Genomic DNA, 18,250 nt, shown 5'->3' with positions numbered 1-18,250 from the left:
ATTATTTAACATTTTCACATGATCTGCTTTTTTCACACGTTAAATGATTTTAACGTTATTTCCACTTGTGAAAAAGGTCGCGTTGAGTCTTTTGCATTTTCACGTCACTGACTTTTTAAAACGTGAATTAATTTTCACATGTGAAAAAAACATCGTTGGGGGTTCACATGTGGTTTTTGATCACATGGTTTTTCACCGCATTGGTCTGTCAGAGACATAACCAGCCAGTTGATAAAGCTGTAAATTCTGTTGCCTATGTCATCCTGTATGTATAAAATGCTGACATATTGAGCATAACAATAACACAATGATTACAACAATACTGCTGAAATATTACAAATGTTTTGCGAGGTTTTCTTGAGATCAATACGATATTGGAATTGTTTACCTTTCAAATTTAGGTGTTAAAAACCCATACTGTTTTACCGTCACATATGAACTATCATAGAAAATGTTTCATATAAGCCATGTCATAGTATATAGATTATTTCACAGCATTAATCATTTTTTGAAATATTTTCTATTACTATATGGTGGTATGAGCATGACCATATTTTTCACCGTCTAAATCAAAATGTATATTTACGACCAAATACATCTCAGCAGCTAATATTTGCTTTTTGCTTTTAAAACATTGGCAAAGCTGTTAAAAGCTGTGCCAGCTATATTTATTTCATCACTTATAATGAAAACAGCACAAAACAACCTGGAGGCTACGATGCAGTTTATCACAACAGACATTACGCTGGAAATTACTCACACATCACAGAGAGGTTATTTGTCCTTTTATTTATATCTACTGAGGGGCCCAGACAATCTCAGCAATCAGAAAGCATGGTCCGTTAAATGATGAGTTTCACCTTAGCTGGGTCTCGCCCCAAGTGAAGGAGCCGCTGGTCGTGTCCTGAATCAGCGCGATATTCGGGTATTCTGTAAAACAGACATTTTATCGGTACAGCAGGATCCGTCTCGGGCTAATTAGATTTCAAGCTTTCGGCTGATGTGCAATTAATGTAACAGAATTAGACTTCCATAATAATAAGGTGCTAATTATCCATTAAAACATTCAGAATGTATTAATTGCGTTTTTGTTTTAAAGAGGAATCCTGTCACTTAAATTTGGTTTAGCATACTGCAAGAGTAACAGAGGCAGCCAATGTGACACATGTTCGTGGTTCAGAATCTGGATGTGTGGTTTCATTTTTCATCCAATCATGTGGTTTCATTTTTGTAATAAGCAGCCATACCAATGTAGCCTAGCCATAATCATACATATTAGAGTTATGACTATAGAAGCAAATACCTTGGTAGCTGTCCAATTGGTAAATGTCACTGCACAGATTGCATAGAATGCTTTTAAGTTAAATTGTATTTGTTTTAGAAAAATAATTATTTCCAACCAGTGTTCTAAAATCAATTTTATGTACAAAGTTCCATCTTATTACAGACATTAATTGAATGATTCACCTTCCAAAAATCTTCCTAATAAAATCATACTTTTAAAGCCTTTTATCATAGCAAGGTCACAGCAATAGCAATTGTCAGCTTCATACTGAAAAATCATAGGCAAGTAAAGTTATAGTGGAGCTCCTTGTGTATTATAATAATTACACAGTTATCACTCAGCTTATTAAAAATTCTGCCAACAAAAACAGCATTAGGGTCATTGCAAAGTGTAGGCTTTTAATTGCTTTTAATCGTTTGATTAAGAAAAGAGATGGTTGTAGCATAGTTAGAAAAATCACAGTGAGCTGAATGTTCACTGAGTACTAGGCAAAATCAAGAATCACGCTGATACACTAGGCAACACCCAATTCCCAAAGCCTTAGTTCTACAGAAGACTTTTGGAGCTTGGGAACAATGTACGCTACCCTCTTCGATTCAAGAAACCTTCCCCATCTCTGAGACGTCCAAACGTTGGGAACATGCAGCAGGTTATTGTGAATGCATGTAAATTTAAAGCAGGCCTCACACACTGCAGGCCCATATTTAATTTGTGCACCTGCCGTTCTGCACAGAGCTGCACTGCACAGGGCTTCGCACACGCCCGTGTCACATGGGCTCCGCGCTCGCTCAAGTGTGGAGGAGAGCGAGATCTCGCACGCGGCACGGCGGGGAGGGCGAGAGAATCAGTCGTCATGACATCCACACTCCAGGGCGACCCTGTAATGAGCCGAGCCGCGCGGGTTCGAGCCAGCAGACCCTGCTCCACCGCAACACCGCCCCCCCCCCCCATCGAGCCGGCAGCCTCTGCTCCACCCCCCCCATGCCTCTTCAGCTCTCCAGGCAGGTCACTTCCCCCCAGGCCACAAGGTTAATGACATGTGGGGGGTTTTTATCACCAACACAGATAAGCACCAACTCAAAACAGTCTGGGGGGCAAGGGGGGGGGGGGTCTTTAATGACGTGCTGGCCCTGTACGGGGAGAAGCAAGGCAGCAGCTGTTATTGTGTCACCTTATTAATTAAGTGATTTGGCGATGTGCGGTGCGTTAAGGTTCTATTGTGTGTGCTCTTAAGCAGCTCAGTAAAACGTTCGGCATCACACCACAGGTGCGTCCAGCTCCACGCGTCCGGATGCTTCCAGCTACGCTTTCAGGATCCATTCCAGGTGTGTTTCTTCAGATATAGTCCAAATAATTGCCTTTGATCTCTGAGTAGTTTTTCTGTTTTCTTTCCTTATTAATGCATGTTGCTTTAGCAATAATTGTGGATGAATAGCGAATGAATTTTCGAAGGGCTATGTTTATGAATTTGAGAATTTGAGAGTTTATGAACAAATGAAGATGATGATATTTTTGTGATGGTAAGGTAATCCAATAATGCATTGTGTTTCATATTTTCATGTTTTTCTTAAAATCCAGTAAACGTTATCTTTGTTCTGTTTGTACCTTTTTTTCATTGAGACACTATTTTTGGGCAATGCAATGGCATAGCAATGTTTCAAACTGAACATGAAATTAACATTTTGTGTATTTTTTCCTGCTTGCAGTCTCTGGTTTGTGTTCTATTGCTCCTGCTCTATTGGCTGTGCAGGAGACTGATTTCCTGTTATGCAGGCACTTATGCAGATGCAAGCTGTCAGTAAAAGAGGCCATTATATCATCCCGTGACAGTACTCAGAACTATTATCTAATATTCACTCCTCTGGCAGGAAATACCCACATTATATACACATACAGATGTACTTTCTGCTACCCAAATCTGGAATATTCAGCAATTCCATTACAGAATTTATACCATTGGTATTTTACCTCAGCAAAATTTTATATGTTTTCATCAGACATGTGAGTATTCCTGCTGTTCTATGGTACACAGTGAGTGGACCATAGAACAGCATGAACCATAGAACAGACCACCGTCCCTCATGCATGCGCATGCCCTGCAGTCTGTTGGCTCATACCCCATGCATGCGCATGCCCTGCAGTCTGTTGGCTCATACCCCATGCATGCGCATGCCCTGCAGTCTGTCGGCTCATACCCCATGCATGCGCATGCCCTGCAGTCTGTCTACTCGTCCCCCATGCATGCGCATGCCCTGCAGTCTGTTGGCTCATACCCCATGCATGCGCATGCCCTGCAGTCTGTTGGCTCATACCCCATGCATGCGCATGCCCTGCAGTCTGTCTACTCGTCCCCCATGCATGCGCATGCCCTGCAGTCTGTTGGCTCATACCCCATGCATGCGCATGCCCTGCAGTCTGTCGGCTCATACCCCATGCATGCGCATGCCCTGCAGTCTGTCACCTCGTCCCCCATGTACGCGCATGCCCTGCAGTCTGTCGCCCCGTAGCCCATGCATGTGCATGCCCTGCAGTCTGTCTACTCGTCCCCCATGCATGCGCATGCCCTGCAGTCTGTTGGCTCATACCCCATGCATGCGCATGCCCTGCAGTCTGTTGGCTCATACCCCATGCATGCGCATGCCCTGCAGTTTGTCTGCTCGATTCATATTGGCTTGGGGTCTCTGTGGCCTGCTATATGCTAATAAGGTTGCAGAAAATGGACGGATCGATATCCATCACTGATTTTGTGCAGTGTTGACACTTACTAAGAACGTTCCCTGCCTTTGCAATCACACTAAACTTTATTCCCACCCCATGCATTATTACACTGCTTTGGTGGGTCCAAAATGTGCGGGATTGTTCAGATTTTTTTTGCCGTTGTGTAGAAGTACAGCTTTGAAATGACATTTATTTATTATTTTGTTGGAGGTGCCAAACAGGGATGGAGAGAAAGAACTCCACCATTTCATTTCAGCCACACAGTCCAGCTTTGTCCCAGATACTCTGTATTATCTGATTAATAGCTGCTAACAAAGTACTTATGACAAAGCTGTTATGTACAACTGCAAATATGCCTGCCAATAATAGTCAAGATAGATAAATCTGAAGGATTTGTGTTGAAAGTTACAGAGTGACTGCTCAAAGCCGCACAAAGCTGCAGCGCATATGCTGGATGGTCTAAAAACGTCTGCCAAAATTGTGCCGAGGATTTCCTGAGCTAAGGACTACTAACAGGCGGAGTGAAATGGCCGTTACTCAGGGGCGAAGGAGGAGGTGCTTCCTGAGCTGTGGTGAAAGCACAAGCATGGCTCAGAAAACACAGCCAAGTCCTGAAGTGGTGACACATTACAAACTCTCTCACTTTCAAAACACCAGTCGGGGGGTTGGCCTCGACTCCAGTGATTCTGTGAAAATAAATTAGAGCCAAGGAAGTGTGACAGTACACTCACTTAGGAACTGGAAAATGTACCTTGTTCTAGGTCTGTATACACAACCAGAAAAAATTCTAATTCAAATTACCCACCCATTGTAGTTCTTCAAAAATGAGAAAGGGCGAGAGGTGTACGTCATTATGACGTGTAACTACCAAAATTAACACCTCCTCATTGCCGAAATCTCTGTACAGAGATCGCTTTGACCAGCTGCACAGAGAGAATCAGTTACTCCTTGATCTGCTAAATGAGTGAAATGTTATTTTGGGGTGGAATTCCCCGTTAACATAAGTTCATTGTATTTACAAATAGCATAATTTAATGCTGACTGAATAAATGTGTGAGGTTCCATTTTTTATGACATAAAATAATGTCTGTAGTAGGTTATAGAGGTAGCATAGCCAATTATTAAAGAATGTCACACATATTTCTAAAACAACTTATCATAAATGGACCCCAAAAAAACTATATATCTTATTAATATACATGCATAGAATTATAATATGTTGAATGTGGGCTAAGCATAAAATATGTATCATGATAATATGTAGCTAACACTAAACACAGTAGCGTTAGTTATATGGTTAGTGTTTTATTGGCTCATATATTTCATATCTTGTGAGGTAATGCTCTGTTAATCTTCTATATTTCTGCCATAATTTCCAGTGACAGCACGTATGATTTTGCACTGTGTCGAGCTGAAAGGTGCTCTGTTGAGGGAAATGTAAGGCAGCTCAGCTGTGTGTGGACTTGGTGCAGCTATGTGTGGACTTGGTGCTGCGGTGTGTGGTGCAGCTATGTGTGGACTTGGTGCTGCGGTGTGTGGACTTGGTGCAGCTATGTGTGGACTTGGTGCTGCGGTGTGTGGTGCAGCTGTGTGTGGACTTGGTGCTGCAGTGTGTGGTGCAGCTGTGTGTGGTACAGCGGTGTGCGGTACAGCTGTGTGTGGTGCAGCTGTGTGTGGTGCTGCGGTGTGCAGTACAGCTATGTGTGGTGCTGCGGTGTGCGGTGCAGCTGTGTGTGGTGCTGCAGTGTGCAGTACAGCTGTGTGCGGTACAGCTGTGTGTGGTACAGCTGTGTGTGGTGCGGCGGTGTGCAGTGCAACTATGTGCAGTACAGCTGTGTGTGGTGCAGCTATGTGCGGTGCAGCTGTGTGTGGTGCTGCGGTGTGTGGTGCAGCTGTGTGTGGACTTGGTGCTGCAGTGTGCGGTACTGTGGTGTGCGGTACAGCTGTGTGTGGTCTCTCTTTGTTAACTGTCAGCCTTGGCAGGGAAAAGGGTGGCTGAGGCCGTAGTTTAGCTCCTCTAAAATCAGACAGAAAGTCATTGATTTTCTGGTGACACACTCAACCCCCAACACAACCCCCTTCTGTCTCTCCTCAGCACTCACACACACAGGCGCACGCACACACAGACACAGACACACACACACTCACATGCACACACACAGACAAAGACATGCACGCACACACTGACATATAGAAACCTACCTCTCTCTCTTTCTCCCTCCCTCCCTCTCAGTCATCCCTTTCTCTCTGCCCCCCACTCTCTCTCTGCCCCCCCCCCCCCCCCCCCCGCCCCGGGCTCCCCACCCCCCTCCCGCTCTCTCAGCTCTGCCCCCCCCCCCCCCTCGCTGGGCAGCTGCAGTCTGCAGATCAGGGGGAGCTGCATTCACATCGGAGCACATTAGTCACCAGATGTCACCGTTCGCTGGCAGCCCGCGGAACATCCGCGCAGACAATGCGCCGTGCATGCTGAGCACCTCACTGACCGCGTCCTCTATGGAGGGGGCCGGCTCGCGGGGCACAGGCCACACCCACCACCAACCGCACACACCCACCACCACACACCCGCTGCACACACCCACCACCACACACCGGCCGCACACACCAGCCACGCACACCCACCACCACACACCCGCTGCACACACCCACCACCACACACCCGCTGCACACACCCACCACCACACACCAGCCACGCACACCCACCACCACACACCCGCTGCACACACCCACCACCACACACCGGCCGCACACACCCACCACCACACACCGGCCACGCACACCCACCACCACACACCCGCTGCACACACCCACCACCACACACCCACCACCACACACCCGCCGCACACACCGGCCACGCACACCCACCACCACACACCCACCACCACACACCCGCCGCACACACCGGCCACGCACACCCACCACCACACACCCGCCGCACACACCGGCCGCACACACCAGCCACGCACACCCACCACCACACACCCACCGCACACACCCACCACCGCACACCCGCCGCACACACCCACCACCAGGAGCCATGTTTAGAGTGACACCTCCAGCTCTGTTTGCGAACCTAAGTCTCGCCGCGAGACAAAGATCAGTGAGCTTCGGCTGAGAGCAGAAACAGGAGGTGAAGCCACCGGACTCAAGAGCCGAATTATCTGACATGAGGAAGTGAAATGTGCATGAAATGATTAATCTTTATTATGGTTTAACAAAAAAAAAATATATATATTTTTTTTTTTATGGTGAGAGGTATCAATCTATATTTTAACCTCTCTCTTCTCTCTATCAATACATATGTGTGTATAAGCTTGTGTGTTGTGTGTGCACCACATATTTACATATATATGAAAACATGTAAATGCTTCTGATACCCACTGGATATTGTGGCTAAAATGGTGGTTGCTTTATTTACCCTCGCTGAAAATAGGTCAGGGAATAAAAATCAATCAAGCCATTCATTTCAGGATGCTTCAGATAAACCAGAGACCCTCTGACCGGAAAATAACAGATATTCAAACTGAAGCCTTGCCTTGAAATAGGCTAATCTACCTCTCCCAGAAAACAGAAAACAGACAGACTGTGGTCTGACTAAAACAGGAAGACCTCTGGAGAGAGACGATGGTGAGATGACTAAGATGACTGAGATAGCACAGACTGGAAGTGTTCCCCTATCACACACTTTCCCCCCAGTGTCAATTCACTGTTTAATATTAGGAAGTACATTTGACAGAATAAGAATAAAAATATCTCTGCCCTGAAATGGTACCTTGATCTTTATAAGATGAAATGTATAAGATGAAATGTGTACATAACAGGAGTATATAAACACAAGTCAAGATGCAGGAGGAAAATGTACACATTCCATTGTTTTGCTTTTAAGCTTAAAATTATACTTCAATTTGAGTGTGATTTTGAAATTGGTCATAGCAAGTAAAGTATGCATTCATGCATTACAAAAACACTGCAAAGCAGTTGTGTTTGAAACAATTAAAAAATATATCAATATAGCTACATTATATTAGCTCACTTTGGAATGCACTTCATAAAGGATAATACTAATAATAATAATAATAATAATGATAATTATTAATAATAATAATAATAATAATAATAATAATAATAATAATGTACTGCTACTGTCCCTGTGAGGTCAGATGAGCAGACTGAAAAGCATGTCTGAACACAGGCAGGAAGTGTTCTGCTGTTCTTACTTAAATTCCTCTGTTTCTTCAGCCTAATCAAATTACAGCCATTGACAGGAAACTGAAGCAAACTAATACAAATGGGCAGAGCACGCTGAGGCAGGAAATGGTCTCCCATGATGCACCAGTGCTAAATGTCGCACTGATCTGCTCGTTATCCAATCCATGTAAGAGCAAATCTATCTTAACCTCTAATGTCTCTGCATTCCTTTCCTATGTTGTTAAATGCTATTTATTTCCCTGACCCCCTCCGCAGATTCTTGGCCCTATTTAAAAGGGGTGTGGCACCAGCTGTTGGCCATTGCTAAGCTTCCACCAGGCAGGCATACCAAGTTGGACTGCAATGATCTTTAAAGAAGAATTCATGCCAAACTATTTTTCATAATAAGAAGTTTAGCCTAGTCCTGTTCAGCTGGACTTTATTTTAGAAGACAAATTCAAGAAAATAAAAATTTAATTGTGGCATTCGGTCTGCCAAAGAAGCTGACTGGTCTTGGTCATGCCTGGTGGAGAGAGCATACACACCTGGGTTGCGTTAACTAATCAGCCCAGGTGCTTAAAGGTGTGCTGCTCTCCACAGTTTGGGGCTAAGACTGCATTTATGGTTTTCATTTCGTTTAGTTTCAGTTTTGTTTATCTGAGCATTCAAGACTAAGAAAGAAACTGGTCAGCGGATCCCAGCGGAATGCTGAAAAGCAGTCCTGGGTTTTACTTTCTTTTGTCTTTATTATTTTGGTTTGATGTGTTAGTCTATTGTTTGGAAAGTGTGTGTTTTTAAATCAGAGTTTAAGATCTAATTTCACAGTCCGGACCTAGAGAATGCTAAGTGTTGATGCGTCACCACAATAGCAATGCCTGCAGGCATTTGTTGCATGAATCAGAATCTAAAAAGAATGTGGTTCCTTTTCAAGTTCTGTCTGGTGACAAATGTCACACAGAAAACAAGGGGTTCCAATAACAAAATACTTCACTATTCTCCAACTGAAAAATGGATTTGAATATGAAATTGGTTTCTATAGTGGCACATTGGTTTTTTTTTGACTCCTTCATTAAAACCTAAGAGCACTAACACACTCTAAATAAAGAGTTACATTTGCACAGGATACTGTGCATTATCTACATGTTTTAAAATGGGAAAACAAAGGATGTTGTGAACAATGTAATCACAAGCTGTTGATGGTGAAAAGACTTCGACTCAAAGGTTCGATTGGCTCATTCTGGGAACTTTAAGAACTTTCAGCTGGTTTTTTGATGCGGGGGGTCGGCTTTCCAGGAAATGCTTCTGTATTATTCATCGCTAATCTTCCCCAAGACGTGTTTTATTACACTTCATTGAATGGTGGTACTGTGGCATCTCAAATGCTGCTGACAAATGAAAAAACCATAAGAAGACTTGAAGAAATAAGTACTTGCCATCATATATGATGTGTAACGACTGATTTTTCACTGGATGCAAGGACATGAGGATCTGGAACAGCCCAATTCCAGACTCACCCAGTTCAGAGCACCAGAAAGAGACGAGCAAATCCCACAGCTTCTCTATTCCCTCATTCTTTTTGCCCAGTCAGAGGCATGGAGGTATGTCACTGAATGGTTCCGTTAATATACAGCTGACAGTAGCTGCATCATGAAATGTGGACTTACGAATTATTACTTTTGTAGCCCCCACTGAGCAGTACTTTGAGCTCTGGACTTATGTCTAGAGGGACAGGGGTTCATATCTCAAACGGGACTCCCTTCTCTCCTGAACAGGGCCATTTTCATGCCTTGCCTTGGTACAGGAATGCTGAATGAATGGATTTGAGTGTTTTAAAAGGGCATTAGATAATGTATCAGCCAAATCTCTTCTCTTCAATAATAAAATGATCGCGCCGTTACTCTCTTGCTGCCATTATACTCAGTTCCCTGGCTCTCATCTGTAGTTTTCTTGTCTTGTATCTACTGGGTTTTGCCCATTTTATATCAAAACGTGCATAACCCAATAAGGCACTACAAAGCCATCTCAAAGTTCAGCCTCACACACGGGCCATGGTTCTTGTTCAGCAGCCAGGCAAATTACTGTAAACTCTGTCCAACTATAATGTTTATGATAATGCTCATAAAGGCCCCTCTCTAAGCATGACGTCAGCTGCCTGTTTATTCACCGAAATGGGCTCGGTATCAAATCATCTCCCCGTACATTACAGGATTTATCAATGGGCTCAAAGACTGAGTCAGGAGTCACATGACCAGCAGACAAAAGGCCCATTTGCACCTCTTGAGAAGGTGGGCTTAGTCACGTCTTTTTCTTTGACTGTGAAAGCAAAAGAAAACTCAACCCACACAAAAGAAAAAAAAAAGAGCAGGTGGCGTATTTACAGACCGTTTCCACAGGTGGTCACACCTGTCACACCTCAGGTGACCCCCTCAACCCCCCCCCTCCCCCCGCTTCACAAAGGTAAGAGGGATGGTAGGTCATAAACACTGTACGCTAATAAAAGCTAACAAACACATTTCAGTACAGTCAGAAGCCTGTAACTGGAAACCATGCTAATTCAATGGTTTGATGTAGACACATGGTCACCCTTTTACATACGTGAGACATTAAGTACAATTTACAGTGCTGTGTGTTTCTGTTTATGTTGTACAGGGACTAGTAGAGTGAGAGATTTCCAAGAAAACAGCACTTGACAAGAATAAATCAACTGATTATGTGCCAACAAAAGCATGTTAGCATGTAGCTCAACATAGCTGCTGGGCACAATAGGTAAATGCAAAGCTATTCTCTCAGAGGGTTTTTTTTGCCAGATCATCTTGGTCATTTTATTCTATGTTATTACAAAAGTTAATGAAATCAGATGAAAACACTGTGACCTGCCGACTGTAGCTGCTGAACTATGTAAATTATATGAGTTCTGCTTTGGAACCCAGAAGTGAATATGTCACAGTCTGCCATAATCCTGTTTTAATAACCCTCATTACCGGTAGAGTTGTATGCATATATTCATATATCACTGGCGATTGGCCTCCAGCGGACGGTAATTAGTGAAAGCGCAGGGAAGAGGATCTCTGACCCGACACCCGTGAAACGCGGCCGCTGCAGGTCTAGATGTGGGAGTGACTAAAGATGGCCACCATCTGCAGGGCAGATCGCAGAGCGTCTCATCTGCACGGGGACACCTGCTCATCCCAGACAAGCTCATTTGTGCTTCATGTGTAAATGTGTGCTGTGGCTAGGTGATGGGAGCGCACAGGTAGCAGGAATGCACCAGACAGATGCACTGGGTAATCTTCTGACCAACAGCATCCACACGTGGTCTGATGTGGGACATCTATAGTATCTGCGGCCATTTTGTTTTTTCCATAATTGAGGATGTGCCAATACCACTGCTGACTGGCTGCCCTGCAGAGTGGCAGGTCCTTGGCGGGTACTTGGCAGAGGCATTGCTGAGATTAGCACATCTCCCTGCTCAACAGCACCCCCATTCCCGGCCAGTCAGGGGCCTGCAGTCTGCTCGCTCTGGCTGGATTAGATGGTCATCCTCTGACTCATGCCTGCAGTGTGTGGGCTCAGCCAGCAGGCTGCACTGTGTGGGCTAACGGGCTCCAGTGTGTGGGCTCAGCCGGCGAGCTGCAGTGTGTGGGCTAACGGGCTGCATTGTGTGAGCTAACGGGCTGCAGTGTGTGGGCTAACAGGCTTCAGTGTGTGGGCTAACGGGCTGCAGTGTGTGGGCTAACGGGCTGCATTGTGTGAGCTAACGGGCTGCAGTGTGTGGGCTAACAGGCTTCAGTGTGTGGGCTAACGGGCTGCAGTGTGTGGGCTAACGGGCTGCATTGTGTGAGCTAACTGGCTGCAGTGTGTGGCCCTGGTTTCCTATACTGCTTCCCATAGACACCGTGTGCTGGCAGTTATATTTCTATGAGCTTAATAAATATGTGCAGAACATACTGTTATTTGAAGTTGACCAAAATTATTACTGAAAATGTTGAGGGGGATTTTCGCATTGGTGAGTAAAAGCGGACGATGCATTGATCTTAATAAAATATTAGATACTGTCCTATTTTATACTGAGTGAAAACTTAAATCACAATAGCACAAAAATATGTGGCCATGAGCACACAAATACACATGCCGCAGGACCTCTGATATCGCAGTCAGGTCTGGGGACACACCCATGACAGAGGAACATCACTTTAATAAGGAGAAGGGCTAATTCTGGACACTGAAGTCATGAGAGGATCAAGGGTCCAGCCTGGAGGAAAATGGAGAAATGCGTGAGCTTTATACTGCAGGTAGACTTTGGTTCAGGATATCGCGTTTGCAGTAATAATTTCTACAAGGCACAAGGTGTCCCCTTTTAATATCAGATAAGCCAGGAAGTGATGCTGTGTGGGAACGATCAGTAGCTTATTGGACATAGTTGCGTCACACCTGCTGTCAACCACCTGTGATTGGACCCCCTAATGACCCCAGGCCCAAGGCAAAGACCAGTTCTGCCTACAGGCGAAACACCGGCTGCTGAAGTCTACATCTACAGCACACAGGAAGCATCTTAGAAAGGAACCACCACCCCAGCCGACAAATTTAATCGTTCTGGTCAGAGGTTCAGAGATGACAAAGATACGAACAAAAACATCTGTCAAACGAAGGGTTTTTAATCTATGTCAATAAGAGAGAGTTTGTTATTGACGTATCTAAAAGCATCCACCGACAGGTCTGTTAGGCGATATAATCTCTTTAAGAAGCGTGCTGTGGTTTTGAGGGAGTTCAGGGCCCCAGGTGTTTGCCAAAGCACCTGCTGAAGTCTTTCACACTTCCGGCAGGAAGTCCACAGTTTCTGGCTCCTGACACGCTTCTGCCTTTTTTGTTTTTAGCAAAATCTAAAAATTGCTCCCCAGGCTTCTCGCCAGCTATCCTGTTTGACACCCAACCGTTAGCCAGAGCCCAAACTGGAGCGTAGATAAAGTGTCACGCTCATAAAACAAGAGTATATTTACCAAAATACGCCAGACTTGGCAGTTGTTTTAAGGTATTGATGACTTTGATTTCAGAAAATAAATTAATAATAATTTACTGAATTTTACTGGTGAACACTGGTGAACGGTGTGCCGAACCACCTGTTGTATTGTTTTTACATGTTTGTCACATTAATAAATATTTGAATAATTTTGCATGCAAGGTCGTGATATTCTTTATTAATGTCTAGCTTTCCATTTAGAATAATAATCACTGCTGTTTTGTACTTCATTTTAATTTTATTTTTAAAGTAAAGTACAAAAAGTGAGGCACGAGACCAGTTTCTAAACTGTATAAAAGAGAAGACTTACACAACTGCCGAGTTTCTGAAGATGTTTGCTCTCCGATGCTGTTAAAATGTGCTTCTTCATGGCGGATAACGAAAACACACTCTCCTTGTGCCGCTAACTAAATGCAAATTAAAACAGAGCACACAACATTAATGCAGAGGGTTGAATATCCATTTAATCATACCCTCCCTGCAGGGCATTCTGATAAAAATGACAGCGCAACCGCATTGCTAATTCCACCACTGTCACTTCCCATAGCTACTTACCTAGCGAACACACCGCGGTAATGACACCAGCCTGCTGGGCTGTGCAGGGCTGGCTGATGCGCTCTTATGGGGAATACATCCTCTGAACAGCCGAGCCGAAACGCATACTGCTTTCATGATGTGAAATTTCGACCGCATCTCCCCCCCCCCCCACCTCGCCTCTAAAGCCTGCTCGCTCAGAGAATATAAAACACAAATGCAGGTTTTCATCTGGAAAGTTACAAAGCCGTTTGTCCTCCAGGTAACTCTGTGGTGTGCTCTTCCTCCCCCCCGCGTCGCTGTCTCTCTCTTTCCTGTGTCAGGTCACTCAGAACCACAACCCCACACGTTTGTTCCTCGGTTTGTTGTGTCTGTTGATTATCGGATTGCATGTTCTCCACAACCTCTGAAATTTCCCGCCGATTTGTGGACTTAACAGACTGCGAGGCGATAAAAACGATGTCTTACATCTTCGCCGTCCGCGTGATTGATGGGGATAATCAAAACAGAATGTGTCCCAAAAAGAAGGCACCTACGTTATGTCTTCTGCTAAAGAAAATACACCAGCACATTTAATGTGTCATGACGACATTCATTACAAAAGTGGCTGTAAATGTGATTTACACACAATCAGACAGACAGACGTTGGTCAGATATTAAACACTCACGTGTCAGACTCGCAGAAGATCCTAAAAATATTTATTCCAACAGCACATATTCGATTTTCTGAGTAGCTCTAGGCGGCAGTGAAGCACTTTTATTTATCCTCTCTCTCTATGGCTGGGCTGTAAAAGTATACAACAGGCACTACACTGTCTCACATAAACTTTGAGGAAGGAGTTATAGGTTCATTCTTTGATTTCCAGATAAGATATCTATAATTTTGATAATGACATAGTGCAAGTGTGAAAAATAATAATACCGAACAAACACATTTCCAGAAAACAATGCCAGTTCTGCATCCTGGTAAGTAAGTATGTAAGTAGCCTACACAGTACAAAAATACCTTTAAAACAAATATAAAAAATTTTATTAGCAGCTAAAATAAAAGGCCTCTCTCATTGACAGCAATGGACTATGAGATGGAGAATCCACAGAAACACGCATCATTGGATGAGGGGCTGTCACCATGGAGAGGTCTACCTGGCTCAGGTGTTGGGAAATAGGGGCCACGTCACCTTTATGGAGAGCACCTGCTGCAGTAATATAACTCAGAGCCCCAGAACCTGTGTCTCTCACGGCCTGTAAGGGTTCTGTGTTCTGCACTCATTGAATTACTGACATTGGGTCACTTCTGCCCCAATAATCAACGTCATATCGACCTTCCCAAGTCGAGAAGATGTCTAACCGACGTCAAAATGTTCACATCAACCCCTGTTCACATCAACCCCTGCTCTCTTCCGAACATTTTTTGTTTTTTGAAGACGTTTGGCAGAACCCTAATGGAGCCGGATGAGAGCTGTTGACGCTCCGGTCTGTGCGATAGAGGAAGGCTTCTCTTGAGCAGGCGTGAGCGCAGAGAAGACACATTATGCAATCGCTGTGCTATTTTAAAGCTGACGCTCTGGGCTGTTTAAGGGCTGGAAGGGACCTTGTCTCTCAGACTGCCTGTAACAGCTGGGCGCTCTGTGGCAAGACCAAGTCTGACAGATATGAAGGCATCCCTTGCTCCTCCAAACCCTGCTTCAGAGGTTCTGCACTGGTTCAATCCAGAGGAAACTGACTGAAACTAAAGAAAGGAAACTAGACTATTTCAGTTGGCCTGTACACCTAAAATGTGTTGTTGAAGTTGCAGTAGATGTTTCATGCTTGTGTTATTGAAACAAAACATGACATGATCTTAACAGATGTATTCTTTTTTTTCTGTCAGGAGTATAGAGGCAAATCAAGAAAAAATGTATTTGTCCCAAACATTATGGAGCTCACTGTATATCAATGTGTAGCTTATGCAGATGTATTTACATACATGGGGCTATTACATGGGGAGACATTGCATGAACTGAAAAATTAGAGGATTTTATTTACAACATTACTCTCAGTTTTCTTCTGAGGACCCTACTGCCTCTTGATGGCAGTATTACCGAGGCAAGCTCTATGGCGCCCCCTGCTGTTTGATAATGAGAACAGAACAGGAACGACGAGGTGGAAAAGTGGGCGTGTGCCTCTGTGTTGGAGGCATTATTACCAAGTCCTTGGAATGATAAATAATTGATAAAGACACCATTCATAACACAACAGCGATAACAGCACAATGCCGTGTATTGTAGGAAACTTGTGTGCACTACTGTCAATGTGAACAGCCCAGGAACACCAGCATGCATGCACTGAGGACTCAATCAATCAATTACTGTAATAATGAATGAATGGAATGATAGATGATTTAGTTTTCCAGAGGATCAGAGGGTCTATACTGTATTATTAGTGAACTGAGGCCCTCGCCCCCCCCCCCCGCCCCCCAACAGCATTAATGATGTATGCCACCACACAGAGGAAATATTATCGAGGGCTGAAGACCAATAACACTCAAATTGCTTTCTTATTTATGACAGACAATTAATGAATTACAGTGTAATTGTTCACACCACATTCATTTTTCAAAAGATTTTTTTTCTCCTCATGATTGAAAAGTACATTATTGACGCAACCCAAAAGACAAGTGTGCAAAGAAGATTAATGGCTGCCAAGATAGAATTCAAACATACTTCCATGGGGACGACAGCCATTTTTCTCCCGTCTGATTTTACACAGTCAATAAGAGGTGTTTACTTTGACATGCCTTCGTAATTAAGACTGTGAGAAGAGGGGTGCAATCAAATCGCACGGCAGCATTGAGCTGTAACTTTTGTGTTCATCCACTTCAGTAACTGAGCCATTTAGCACCGGCTCCAGCAAATACACTGCAAACAGTCTCAGGTACAATCATCTCATCACTGCTTTACTATAATTGTCTAAGTGTCATATAGAGATTTAAATTGAATGTACGGACACCACAGGCGCTTCATGACTGCGAGCTCCCACACCATTAGCATAATCGCCTAATGGAAAAGGCCATGCTATTAGCATTTCACAGCAGTTGTTTTAACCCGTGATTATTTGGTATTTATAAGATATCATCTGTAGCAGCGATACACAATAATCCGCAGATGTCTGCCCAACAGCCATTGCGCACAATCAGTTAGCTCTGACAGAACGGTATGGGGGTCATTTGTTAAAATTACAGCTTTTCACAGACGAGTTTCCACAGGAGCAGCGTGAGGACAGGAGAGAGATGAGTGTTTACTCCCGAAAAGCGGAAATGGAATGGCGGAGTGGAAATGCTGGCCACCTTACGCTGCTCATAACACACACCGAACCCCTCCCCCCCAACCCCACACCCCCCTCCTTCCCCCATAACACACACCGAACCCCCCCTCCCCAACAGCACACCCCCCCTCCTTCCCCCATAACACACACTGAACCCCCCTCCCCAACCCCCCCCCCCCCCGCATAACACACACTGAACCCCCCCAACCCCACACCTCCCCTCCCTCCCCCATAACACACACTGAACCCCCCCCCAACCCCACACCCCCCCTTTTCCCCCATAACACACACCGAACCCCCCCCCACCGCACACACACGCACGCACACACGCACACACACGCACGCACACACGCACACACACACACTGTGTGTCGCAGGCTGGTGCTGCATGCCAGTCACATCCAGGTGTTAAGCAGCGCAATGCCTGCAGCCCAGCTCTTCATCATCATGCCAGTCACATCGTCCGGGCTGCTGCAGCCCTGCACCAATCACAGAACTCCTCTCATGCACATAACAAGGACATCTGAGCTGCTCCAATCACAGGACTCCTCTCATGCGCATAACAAGGACATCTGAGCTGCTCCAATTACAGCGCTCCTCTCATGCGCATAACAAGGACATCTGAGCTGCTCCAATCACAGCGCTCCTCTCATGTGCATAACAAGGACATCTGAGCTGCTCCAATCACAGCGCTCCTCTCATGCGCATAACAAGGACATCAGAGCTGCTCCAATCACAGCGCTCCTCTCATGCGCATAACAAGGACATCTGAGCTGCTCCAATCACAGCGCTCCTCTCATGCGCATAACAAGGACATCAGAGCTGCTCCAATCACAGCGCTCCTCTCATGCGCATAACAAGGACATCTGAGCTGCTCCAATCACAGCGCTCCTCTCATACGCATAACAAGGACATCTGAGCTGCTCCAATCACAGCGCTCCTCTCATGTGCATAACAAGGACATCAGAGAGTGGGAAACGGGAAGGTGTCTTTCACCACGGACACTATTACTGAGCTGTGTCCCCATTGTGTGTGAGTGTGTGTGCACGTGCGTGTGTGTGTGTGAGAGTGTGTATGTGTGTGTGTGTGAGTGTGTGTGCGTGCGCGTGTGTGTGAGAGTGTGTGCGTGTTTGTGTGCATGCCTGTTTGTGTGTGCGTGTGAGCCTGTACACGTGTGTGCGTGTGTGTGTGAGAGTGTGTGTGGGCGG

General features: G+C 45.0%; 1 long non-coding RNA gene across 1 annotated transcript; it reads right to left on the bottom strand.

The window, feature by feature from the left end:
- Nucleotides 1-707: 707 nt before the first annotated feature.
- On the bottom strand, nucleotides 708-13,879 carry LOC118221634. The gene is made up of 3 exons (XR_004764157.1): nucleotides 13,761-13,879; nucleotides 13,516-13,612; nucleotides 708-930 (listed from the first exon to the last, which is right to left on the bottom strand). It is a non-coding gene; the product is annotated as an uncharacterized LOC118221634 (long non-coding RNA).
- Nucleotides 13,880-18,250: the final 4,371 nt, after the last annotated feature.

This window comes from Anguilla anguilla, chromosome 2 (genome assembly GCF_013347855.1).
Source record: "Anguilla anguilla isolate fAngAng1 chromosome 2, fAngAng1.pri, whole genome shotgun sequence".
NCBI classification, from domain to species: domain Eukaryota; kingdom Metazoa; phylum Chordata; class Actinopteri; order Anguilliformes; family Anguillidae; genus Anguilla; species Anguilla anguilla.
This window is presented reverse-complemented; position numbering and strand designations above follow the sequence as displayed.